This window comes from Mus musculus, chromosome 13 (assembly GCF_000001635.26).
Source record: "Mus musculus strain C57BL/6J chromosome 13, GRCm38.p6 C57BL/6J".
In the NCBI taxonomy this organism is placed as follows: Eukaryota; Metazoa; Chordata; class Mammalia; order Rodentia; family Muridae; genus Mus; species Mus musculus.
In genome coordinates, this window is record NC_000079.6 from 9,010,759 (window position 1) to 9,023,559 (window position 12,801).

The following is a 12,801-nucleotide window of genomic DNA, read 5'->3' on the forward strand; positions in this document are numbered from 1 at the left end:
AAAAATATAGACAGATGCCGAAATATACCTGCATACATTTAAATCTGTATGTGGAGATATAAATATATATGTGGCTATTTGTTCATCTAGCTACTGATAGGCTAATATTACCTATATAGAGGCAAGATTGAGTGAGTGGAGAGATGTTTTGGCACTTAAGAGGCCAAGCTGTTCTCCTTGAGGACCCAGGTTTAGTTTCTCTACCCACATGGCAGTTTACAACCATCTGTACTCCAGTTCCAGGGGACTTAATGTCGTCTCCAGCCTCTGATAGCACCGGGTGTGGATGTGGTGCAAATACGTACATGCAAAACATTTATATGCATGAAATAAAATAAATCTCTTTAAAAAGAGATATGGGTAGAATTGAAGTGATTTCCCCCATGTTTTAGATTTCCAAGTAATCATCTCTTCTTATGTAAATGCCAAATATTAGGCCTTACTTTGCTGGGCCCTTTAGATAAACATCATATAACATAAAAGTACTAGGAACTGAGCTGGAGATGTAGCTCAGTTGAGTGAGTGCTTGCCTGGCATGCATGGAGCCCTGGCTGTGGTGAAACATGCTTGTAATACAAGCACTCAGGAGATAGAGACAGGAAGGTGAGGAGTGCCTCAGGGCTTCTATTGCTGTGAAGAGAAACCATGGCCATGGCAACTCTTCTTTTTAAATTGTCTTATTTATTTACTTTAAAAAATTTGTTTTATTTATTTACCATGCCACCCCCTTTTTAAAAAATAAGATTGATTGATCGGTTGGTTGATTGATTATATAATAGTACACTGTAGGTATCTTCAGACACAGCAGAAGAGGGCATCGGATCCCATTACGGTTGTGAGCCACCATGTGGTTGCTGGGAATTGAACTCAGGAATTGAACCCCTTTGGGGGCCATTTTCTTTCAAATCACTACAAGGAGTTTAAGGTCAGTGCCCCCACTGATGGGGACAGAGAGGGCTTCTGGAGGGGGAAAAAAAAAAAGATCCAAAGCTCCAAGCCCGGCTACATTGGCTTGGAAGCTGGGGCCATGGCGTCCTCTCGGCCTCAGAAGTACAGAGCCCCTGCTGATGGGGACAGAGAGGGCTTCTGAAGGAAGAAAAAAGGAGGAGGAGGAGGAGGAGGAGGGGGAGGAAGAGGAGGAAGAGGGGGAGGAGGAGGAGGAGGAAGAGGGGGAGGAGGAGGAGGAGGAAGAAGAAGAGAAGGAGGAAGAGAAGGGGGAGGAGGAGGAAGAGGAAGAAGAGGAGGAGGAGGAGGAGAAGAGGAGGAGGGGGGGAGGAGGAAGAGGAGGCGGAAGAGGAAGAAGAAGAGGAGGAGGAGGAGGAGGAGGAGGAAGAAAAAAGAGATCCAAAGCTCCAGCTAGCTGGACTACATCGGCTTGGAAGCCGGGGCCATCTCGTCCTCTCGGCCTCATAGCTACATATGAGTCCTCTTTGGCTACATTGCAAATTTGAGTCCAGCATGGGATACATGAGAGTAATATTGACCTATCAGTAGTTAGATGGATAGATCAATATTCGTGTGTGTGTGTGTGTGTGTGTGTGTGTGTGTGTGCACGCTTGCTTGAGTGTGTGCTTGTGTGCATGCGAGCACGTGCCTGTTGCCAAGGAAGCACACACAACTTTGGTAGCCTACCAGTAGCTAGAAGTATAGACAAATATCCATAAACATAATCTCATAAGACATTCACCTCTGCAAAATCCCTGATTGCACTAAGTTGCTATCATGTGCCTGGGGTCTATTCTTCAAGCATCTCATTTCGGATCTGGGTATGACGCTCCTGTCATCCTTGCACTTGAGAGACTGGGGTGAACGTTTAAGCCTAGCCTGAGGTAAATACTGAAACTCTCATCTCAAGAACTTTCACATTTTACAGATTTGAAAATTAAACGATGGGTGTAAGTCTCTTAAATGCAGGCCACGTTTTCTGATTTTCTGTTCATTTTCTGTCTTGTGCTTCACCACACTACCAAAAAATTCTGTCACACCTACCCCAACAGCCATGATGTGTGCACATTCAAGCTGTCTGACAATTGGTGGAGATTCCTATTGCTTCACCTTCATTATTGTATCTATTTCACTTTTTTCAAATTTAAACTTTTATATGTGAAAGTCTACCCCCAAAAGCCTGTGCCCAGTGGCTGGGACAAAGTATGTGGAATTCTAGTATATTGAGAATTCAGCAGAAGAGTCAGGTATTTGCATAACACCAGCAACAATAGTTGCCAGCTAATAAATCTTAAATCCCAACTGTGCTGTGGGCATTGCTCTGAGCACTTGAAATATATGAGTAAGAAAGATAGAATTATTCTTGCCTTCACAACATTTGAGCCTAATGAGGTACAATAGGTGGATGTTAATAATTCAGCTTAGTCAAGAGTCAGGAGGATCAATTTGAACAAGCTTCTTTCTAACTGGTAACTGTAAGCCCCACTAACACCCCAGGGGCTTGCTATATACCCCAAGATTGTAAGCAGGCAGGCAGACAGACAGACAGACAGACAGACAGACACTCTGCCTAGGCTAACCTTGAACATGCAGTCCTCAGCCTCTCAAAAGCTGGGATTATGGACATAAACCAACACATCCCACTTGGAAATTCATTCCTAATTAACAAATTTTTCTTTTTCTCCTGTGTTCCCAGAAATCTCTAAAAAGACTTGGTATTTATTTTAAGTTTAAACATTAACTGGTCTCCACAAATGCTCCCATGTAGTCCCTAGACATTGTATGCACTGCGCATACAGCAGTGAAGGGGATCACTGGGCAAAGAAAGAAGCTGGCATTAGGTGTGAAGAGGACACCCCACATCCCTAGACAAAGAACATCTCTAGGTTCTGGCTCCTGGCCTTACCCCACCTCCCACTGCTATTTTCCCAGTTGTTGTGACACATCAAACCTGTTCCCAAACCCTTTAATGACTGGGTAGGAGTGTCAAGTATTTGCATAACAACAGCAACAATAATAGCTAACACTTGTTGAGAGTAGGCTGCATGCCTAGTAGGGTTCCAAGCATTTTATGTGCATTAATTCTCACATCTGGCACATTAGGCCTTCAGGTACATATCAGCATGAGTACACTGTAGCTCAATCCTTCAAGAGATACTATGTATTCTTAATCTATAGATAAGAAAGTGATGCTCAGAGAAATGAACCGAGTGTTAAGTAACCTATTTAACGGTACACAGCTGGTAAGGAGCTGAGGTCACAGAACTCAGCAATGAGGCGGAAAACCCAGATCCACTTTTCTACAATGATGCTCCCCAGTGTTAGACTGTCCATGTCGTCTCACCCACCCTACCCCAACTCCTATCCAAATATCAGGCCACATCCCCTGCAGCTCTTTCTCTGGAGCAGATAGTTGGTAGGAAAACATGTTGTTTAGTGGCTTTGCAGTCCCCCTTCCTAGCAGCTACAAGGTAAATGTTTAGGTGTTATCTAGCACCTAGCTCTCTCCTCGTTGGCATTTAGGCCAGTCCAGCTTTACCCTCCCCTCTAGCCCTGAAAACCTAAGAGTGAGAACCTCCCTTTGTTCTTCAGGTCTGAAAGAAAGTTTCTCTCTCTTACTCTTAAGGTTCCATCGTGTTTGACTATAGCTGGTCTATATTTCAGGAACCATAAGTCGTGCTCTCCCTTCAGGACTTCTGTCTTGCTATAACAGTGGTTCTCTCTCCTAATGCCAGTCCTTTGTGGACTTGAAGGCCAACTAGTCTGGCTTCAGAACTCCCTCTCCTACTGAAGCCTCTCTGCAGGGGAGTCTCCTGCCTGCTCTTTCCCAAGACCGTGCATTGGAAGTCGTTATTCCCAGGAGGGTTTGTTTCAGGAGCTCCATACAATCTGTCAACAGGAAGCAGCAATGAGCAATACACTTCTAGTGTTGGATTTCACTGCAAGGGCTGTGCTTCAAGTGTGAGTTGTGCTGAGTCACCCCTCATGGGACCTTGACCAGGCGGCTCCTCTTGTTTACTTCTGCTGCTTTGTTTGGTGAAAGAATGTCCATGTTTGCTGTTACACACCAGCTCTTGTAGACCTTTATAGAAAGGTGTTCTGTTTGACTAGCCAGGTGAAACACTTTCATTTCCCAGAGTCTCTGAAATCTTAACCCCACTACCCCCACCACATCTCTCAAATAAAGGCATTAGATATTTGAGATGTTAAATTTGTTTGATATTTATGTTTTACCTTTTGGGGTTTTGGAGGCCATGATAGTACCAATGGCTACTAGGTTTATCCCATTTACCCAAAGACTGGAAAATTCACCTTTGCTGAAGTTGAACTAGATCTAACTTAAGGTATAGATTAAATTTAGGGGGACTGAAATTATTCCATTTTACCCCAACATGAATAAGAGAATACAAATCTAGGATATATATATATATATATATATATATATATATATATATATATGCTTGACTGACATGTATTCTGTGAACCATGTTCATTCAGTGCCCACAAGAGACCAAAAGAGAGCATCAGATAGATCCCCTGGGACTGGAGTCACAGACAGTTGTGAGCCACCATGTGGGTACTGGCAATCAAATGGGTACTCTGGGTGATCAGCATGGCTCCTAATCAATGAGCCATCTCTCCAGCCCTTGTTTTATTTCTTGCCCCTCTTTGTATACATTCACATGCTTAAATGTATATAGACATATGTGTGTGCTCTATGGATTCATGTGGAGGTCCAAGGATATTGTCAAGAGTCCTCCTCAGTCTCCTACCTTATTCACCGAGGTAGCATCTATCGGATGAAACCAGAGTTCACCTATATATTTCATCAAGGTAGCCAGCTTGTTCTGGGGACTCTTTGTCTGCCTTGAGCACTGAAATTACAGGCAGGCACTCCCGCTGATCCAGCATCTGCATGGGTTCTAGAGATCCAAATGCAGGTCTTCCCACTTGCATTTTGCTTTATCTACTGAGCCATCTTCCTGGCACAGATGATTGTATTTTTCTAAGTCCCACAGTATAACTTCTTCCTTGAGACAATGGAAGATCTGTGTTATTTGTATGTCCTAAGAGCCACATGATTCCTAAAAGCTCTGAACATATATATGCAAATAGCAATACCACTAGGATGAAAGCTAAACTAATGAAAAAAATATTTCTATGAATAGAACATGGGGGGTTGGGTTAAAAGTGAGGCAGGTTCTGAGATGGAGCAGTGAAGCCTGACTTACACAGAACAAGGAGTGTATTATATGTTTCCTAACTGAATATGCCTTGTATCCATGAAGTCTGCTGAGGTCTCCAGTTACTGTGTGCATTACAGCCCCACCCTCCCGAACACTGGGTCTGTTCTTTTTAAAGCATAGCTGATATACTTACCTGTTTGGGAGGCTGAGGCAAGAAAATGGCAAGTTCAATGCTTTTGTGGCTTCAGAATGAGTTCAAAGCTAGGTCGGGCAAATTTAGAAGATCCCATCTCAAAGCTAAAAGTAAAGATAGATCTTGGGATATAGTTCAGTGGTAGAATATTTGCCTGTTTGTGTGAGGCTGAGTACTATTTATTTCCAGGTTGGAACTGCTGTAGGCAGTTGTCTCATTCAACGCTATCAGCAGTTCTCCCTCAATACCCTCTGTATGTGTACACTTTTGTATATGGATGCAGACATCGGAGGACAACTGAGATATCTTTCCTCAGGTGCTGGCCCCTGGGTTTTTTCTTGGGCGGGGTATTTTCCTTATTTATTTAGTTATCATGTATACAGCATCCTGCCTGCATTTATACTTGCAGGCCTGAAGAGGGCACCAGATCTCATTAAAGATGGTTGTGAGCCACTGTGTGGTTGCTGGGAATTGAACTCAGGACCTCTGGAAGAGCACCCAGTGCTCTTAACTGCTGAGCCATCTCTCCAGTCCCTTTCTCCTCCTTTTTATTTTTTAATTGTTTGTTTGCTTTCTTGCTTTTTGAGACAGGGTTTCTCTGTGTAGCTGGGTCGCCCTGAATGTCCTGGAACTTGCTCTGTACACTGGCTTCAAACTCACAGAGATCCACATGCCTCTGTTTCCCTGGTGCTGGAATTAAAGGCATGCACCACAACTAACTCTCTCTCTCTCTCTCTCTCTCTCTCTCTCTCTCTCTCTCTCTCTCCCTCCTTCCCTCTCTGAGATAAGATCTCTCATTGTCCTAGCAAATAGGCTGGCTGGCCAGAGCCTGTGTCCATGTTCCAAGCGTTGAGATTACCACCACACAATGGATGATGGGGAACAATCTCAACTAAGTGAGTTTTCTCCCTAGTCCCCGTTTTTAAAATAATATTTTTGATTAAGGTGTTGCCTACACGTATATTACTGTACCTTGGCTCATATTTGTAGCCCACTCCCCATTTCTCTCACTCTTTGCCCCTCCTGCTGATCCCCTTCCTACCTTCTTTCTGGTTTTATGTCATACAGGTATAGATATATAAATAAATACATATACAGACACTGAAACCCAGGAGCTTCTGAAGTCTGGGCCTTCCTCCCCTCATCTGTGAGAAAGGGAGAAACCCTCAGTAGAGTAAATGAATGACCAATCAAGCAGGCATTTGCCCTTTGACGTCCACCCTGGAGCTCCCGCTGCGACAGACAACCTAGTTGTGTAACAAGAGCACCACAGCGGGTGGTAACCGCCAGCTCTCACAGCAAAGTGCCAGAGCCGCTCTCAGTGGCCCGCTTGACAGCCTCTACAGAAAATGTTCTCTAGAGCAGAGAAGTGGCTCCAAACAAAACATGGAGAGGCAAATGTTCTAATGCCAAGGACATTGCTCGTGACCATGGAGGGAGGGGGGAAAAAGACTAGCAGGGGCTGTGTCTTTGTTTTTTTCCAGACACTTTTCTCTGCCTTTTGACACTTAAAGGTATTTATTGAAACGCATTGTAGACTCAAGAATGTTCAGTATTCTCAACAGCCGGGTCTTTTGTGATTGCTTTGAAATTGCTAAGTATCCCTTTCTCAATCTAGTAACTAGTACCATGACTAGTTGAAGTTGTCTCTCTTTGACTTTTAAATCCTACCCCTTCCCGCCCCCCCCAGTGTCATCTTTGTCTCTGTCTCTCTCTGCCCTCCCTTCTTCGAGTATGTGTGCGCTCAGGTTTGCACACTTGTGTACAAGTACAGAAGCTCAAGGACACATTGGTGTCTTCTTCATTCTCTTGAGCTCAGGCTCTCTGAATCCCAGAGCTTACCATTTCAAGTAGACTGACTGGCCAGTAAGCCCCAGTGATTGTCTTGACTCAGTGTCCCGCCCTGCACTATGCATGTAGGTATGCATAGCCAGATCTTACTTTTTGCATGGGTTCTGAAGATCTGAACTCAGGACCTCATGCTTGTGCAGTAAGAGTTACTGTCCACTGAGCCATCTTCCAAGCCCCTGGGTGTTACCATCTTCAGAACCACTGACCCCTTTGAGAAAATACCTTTAGCCATAGACTGTATTTGACAAGAATACGGGCTTATTCCTACACATCTTTCCAATCTTCTTAGTGGGGGTTGTGGATAACAAGCAAATAAATAAAACCACTTCTTCTGAGTGCACACAGCTCTTAAGCCATATGTGGCAGCTTGGACAGTGACTTACGCCTGTGGTCATCTACCCACTATTTGTGGCAACCAGGCTGTTGTGTAACTTACTCCCTCTGAACTTTTCTCATATTTAGATTGCCTTCCTTACTTTATACTTGTGTTACTGTTGTTGATATTACAATAATAAATAAAAAATTTGGTGCACAAAAATTATTCCATAAGCATCAAATCACAGTTCATTTCTGCTCCCTCATTATCATGATTTTCCAGGCCAACACCAAATGTCATCTTTTCTTTTCCTGAATCAGGAGCTGTCTCTATGGCTCTTACTGTACTGTGGAGAGGAATCTCTGTGCAGTGGTTTACGATACATTTCAGCTGCAGGCTGTATTAACACAGCTTTGAAGCAGCCTTTTTTCCTTCCAGTAAGTACTGCAAAGTACTTAACTCCTTTTTATAAGAAGAAATCCCACCTTTTCCCATTTGAGTTTCTTTAGGATTTCTCTAAAGCAAGCTCTTAAAATCCCATAATCTTCAATCTGTTCATGGTGTAGTAACGTGTTTTATAGTCTACTTACTACCATAACAGGAACAACTTGTAGACCTGAGGTTTTTTTGTTTTTGTTTTTGTCTTTTTAAAGCACCACTCCCAGACTGCTGTTCCCTTTGCATGTCTTGATACAGCCTCTGCTAACAGGAATCACCTATTGGTTTAACCAACTCAGACTCAGCACCAGCTGCCAAGTTGGGAGTATCCTCAAAAAGGATTCAGACAAGGCTTCACTCTGGCTCCCAATGTCAAGGTACTCCTTGTGGCTCTGTGTAGCTGTACACATCTTTCATCCCAGCAATTAGTAGGCAAAGGCACGTGGATCTCAGTAAGTTTGAGGCCAGCTTGGTCTACATAGCAAGTTAGCAAGTTCCAGGACAGCCATGACTACACAGTGAGATTTTATGTATATGCATATGCATATGCATTGTGTGTCTGTATATGTGTGTTTTCTGCTTGTTGAAGTACCTAACCCTGATTATAAAATATTTTTCTTTTTTTCTTTTTTTTTTTTGACACATGGTGTCATGAAGCTCAGGCCAGCCTCAGACTTACTATGAAGCCTTAAACATACTCTGTAACTGAGGATGACATTGCATTTCTTATCATCCTGCCTCTAGAACATTAAGATTACGTTAAGCCTCCACACCCAGTTTATGTCAGGCTGGGAATTGATCTCCCAGTGCTAGACAAGCATTGTACCAACTAAGCTATATTCCAGCCCCAATATTCATCTTTGTAAGGAAAAAACTGTTTGACAATAAATTCTATATATGCATGCAGGCTTTTTCATGTTGTCTGGGAAAAATGGAAGGGTTAAACACAAGATTAATGAGCAAAAGACACAGTCTGAAGAGAGATTCTTCCTTATAATGAAACCTATTGAGTACCAAAATGGCTTCTATGAGGTCCTTAGAAATAGAGTAATTACTGGGATTGGATGGTGTCCCACTTCTCCTCGACTGACCCTATGGTAGGGCAGATTGCAGTAGTGTGTGTGTGTGTGTGTGTGTGTGAGAGAGAGAGAGAGAGAGAGAGAGAGAGCTTTTAATTTTCACCAACAAAGCAAGAGGAAAGAATTATTGCTGCCAGTGCCATGTGCTAGCGATAAGTGTGTCCTAGTGATAAGTGCAACTAGTTAGTGGCAGGAAGCGGGGGACAGGGACTTCCTGGGAAGCTCGAGTCTTCTAATGGGTATACCAATAAGGAACCATTCTTCCTAGGTTGCCAGATGCTATTAAGTCTGTGGGATTCTACCTCTCCCCTACATTTTTAAATGCTTGATATTCTGCTAGATTAGGCAATTCCAAGCTGAAGTATTGCTGAAAACATCAAAATTGTCACCATGCAAATACCGCACATATTTGCAGCTTTCAGATCTAATTTGGAAACATCGGAGAAGGTGAGAAGACCTTCTTGAGATTCAGGAAGAACGGCTCTGTCTTACGCCGCCCAGCTGGTCTCAGTACTGACCAGCTCTGCCTTGTTGGGAGCATAATGGTCCTTGCACCCGCAGATCTCCAGGGAAGCCAGGAATGTTAAGCATGCAAAGATTATCCTCTCAAAGGAATCTTCATATAATCTGTTCTTCCATCCAGAAAGCTGGAAATTGGAGGTGATTGACAGCCTACTGATCTGTGTTATCTGTTGGGCTAAGCCATATCAAGCTCCTATAACTAGGACCACAGGTAGCTAGTAATCTAAATGACCTTTGTATGACCTGTACAGCCAGGGGCTCCCCAAGCTTCCACAACCAGGACCAATTATGGACAGCTCAAATGACCTCTACGCTGTCTGTATGACCTAGACCATGCCAGATCTATCCCTAGGCCTTTAAGCTAATACAGGTAGCCAATCTCCAGCACCCATCATTTTGGAAGAAATGACGTGTACCCTGAGTTGAATTTTGATATAATTATGCTTTCTTGTGCACCGATGATTATATTACACCAGGAAACTTTTTTCTAAATTATATTGGGTTTAAATATGTTGACAGCCGGGCATGGTGGTGCACGCCTTTAATCCCAGCACTTGGGAGGCAGAGGCAGGCAGATTTCTGAGTTCAAGGCTAACCTGGTCTACATAGTGAGTTCCAGGACAGTCAGGGCTATACAGAGAAACCCTGTCTCGAAAAACCAAATAAATAAATAAATAAATAAATATGTTGACAATAAACCACCTTACATCAGACTTCCCGAGGTCTGATCTAGATTGGCTAAGTCAATTAACATGTTGACAATAAACTACCTGACATCAGACTCCCTGAGGTCTGATCTAGGTTGACTAAGTCAATTTGAACCAAGTTTTCATTCTCATCTCTTTATAATTCACTTCCCTACCTGCCTGCACCTGCAGGGACACCCCTCCCCCCATCCCCTCACTAGGTGGTGTCTTAAACTCTTGTCAAGGCCTCCACTGATCACCTAGAACTCCAGCTGGCAGAGTTCCTGAATATCATTGGACCTTTAGCACATTAGCATTTATTCTCCATTTGGAAAGGCCAAATATTAAAATATCCATCGCCTGAGAAATTTTCGTATGTCTGACAAGGGCTAGGAATTTCTGTGGTTTTATTCACTTGTCAGTGCTGATAAATGCAGACTCTGAGACCAGCAGCTCTCAGAGCAGTAGCACACAAGTGTTTGAGTAGAATCTCATTGGTTTCTCTGCTTTCCCCTCTGCCCATACATCAGGGTGCTTCTTGTCCCATCCTGCCACTCAGAATGTTCTGCTTGCTGGCTGTCACTGTCCTCTGAGTGGGGCTTATTAGTAGAAGCACAAATAACACCTCTGATGGTGGTGCAGCAGGTTACTGAATGGGAGAAGGATCTTGCTGATTTCTTATCAGAGTGACTCCAGTAAGTGGCACGGAATTCTGCTGCAACAGGCCTTTCTGTGTAGTGAAGTGGGCCAGGACCTTAGAGAAACTGGAAACGCCCACCTCTGACAGAGTGTCCCTGACCTTTCCTGTAGATTTACAAGCCTAGCCAGTCAGTGAATAGGTTCTGGGAATCCAGAGTTCCTAGTCCAGCTAAGTCAACCGAGTGCTTAGTAAGTTCCTACCACGCACGCGCACTCATACTAACACTTTCCATATTAAGATATCCCTTATAGGGGCTGGTGAGATGGCTCAGCGGTTAAGAGCACTGGCTGCTCTTCCAGAGGTCCTGAGTTCAATTCCCAGCAACCACATGGTGCCTCACAACCATCTGTAATGGGATCTGATGCCCTCTTCTGGTGTGTGTCTGAAGACAGCTACAGTGTACTCACATAAATAAAATTAATAAATAAATTTTTTAAAAAGGAAAAAAAATCCCTTATAAGATCACATTTGGGCACCAGAGTGAAGACCCTCCACCAAAAACTTTGCACTGTACCATATCTGAATCCTACATACTAAAACTGAGATATGGTATATTTGCTGATACGAAACACCTGACATGTTAATAACTATGCAGTAAAGATAATATGTACTTATAGTAGATTTTCATATCTAATCTATCTCTATATACACGTACAAGTTGTGCGTATGCACATTCAACATAAAAATGGTGTAGAGGATGTTTTATTCTCTCTGTGGTGAGGAACACACACACATATATGTATGCGCATGTTTGACCAGAGCATTTAAGATTCTGAGTGAGGCCTGAGTTTCATTCCTACAGCACAGTGCTATTCTGAGGCATACTATTTCTTACCTGGACTCACCTTTCCCTAATCTGGTTCCCACTTTCTCTGCACCCACAATCCAGTCATAGCAAATATGGTTGTTTCATTGACTTTCTCTGATCCTTTCATAATTCACATCGCCAGTAAGTTAAAGTCTTATCATAACACCACCATGCATGGACCCTGTTTACTCTCTCCTTGTCTTCTACTGGGTGGACCTTGTCCTGTACAGTTAGCACCTGCCCTCCTCACACCCTGCTTAGGATTTACAAAGAAAGTTCTCCATTTATCAAGAACTCTGACTCATCCCTCAATACTTCCTCTTTTCCCACCAATCAAGAAAGAGGGTTGTTCTCTTTACCCTGCTCCTCTAGTGAGTGAGTGTGTGTGTGTGTGTGTGTGTGTGTGTGTGTGTGTGTGTGTGTGTGTATTTATAACCCTGCCTTGTATTGACCACATGTAAGCCAGGAATTGCTTGACGCCTTCTCTTCTTCAGTTTTGTTTCTTGAAGGCAAGAATCTGAAAGAATCTGAAACTGAATCACAGTACGCTGCTTTGTAACAACCAAAAGATGATGGTGGGGGGATATGAAGGAGTGATACAGGGTGAATAAACTGGGGCAATTTAACTGTCACCTATTTCTGATAGGTACTTACATTAACTTTACTCAACCATTACTGGACAAGGTGTCAGTTCTGCATACTTGGGATATAACCTCATTCTATAAATTCCCCTATGCCTTCTTTTTCCAGTGGCCACCACTCATATATCACCCAGTCCTCCTGTCACCAATAGACAAAGTTGTAAGCCTGGTGTGGGTGTGCACACCTTTATCTCAGCATGCTGAAGAAAGAGGCGGGAGAATCTTTCAGTGGTCTAGGCCAGCCTGGTCTGGGTAGCAAGTTCTAGCACAGCCAGGATTACATAAAGAAATCCTGCCCCTGCTCCTGCCCCACAAAAGGACCAAACCACAGGTAAGGTTCCCATTGCCATGGGCTCCCTTCCCTGGTGTCAGAGTCTTGACCAAATACAGGAATAGGAAATGTGGAGCATGACCCTGTAGCCCAAACACTTGCTG

General features: G+C 43.5%; 1 long non-coding RNA gene across 3 annotated transcripts in view; it reads right to left on the reverse strand.

The window, feature by feature from the left end:
* The window catches only part of Gm36264, a 74,423-nt gene that overhangs the window by 8,807 nt on the left and 52,815 nt on the right, over nucleotides 1-12,801 (reverse strand). Inside the window, exon 2 of one of the 3 annotated variants that reach the window (XR_873117.1) lies at nucleotides 4,719-4,976. The exons of the other annotated variants lie outside the window; for them this stretch is intronic. This is a non-coding gene — a long non-coding RNA (predicted gene, 36264). The remainder of the gene's footprint in view (nucleotides 1-4,718; nucleotides 4,977-12,801) is intronic. 3 annotated transcript variants of the gene reach the window in all.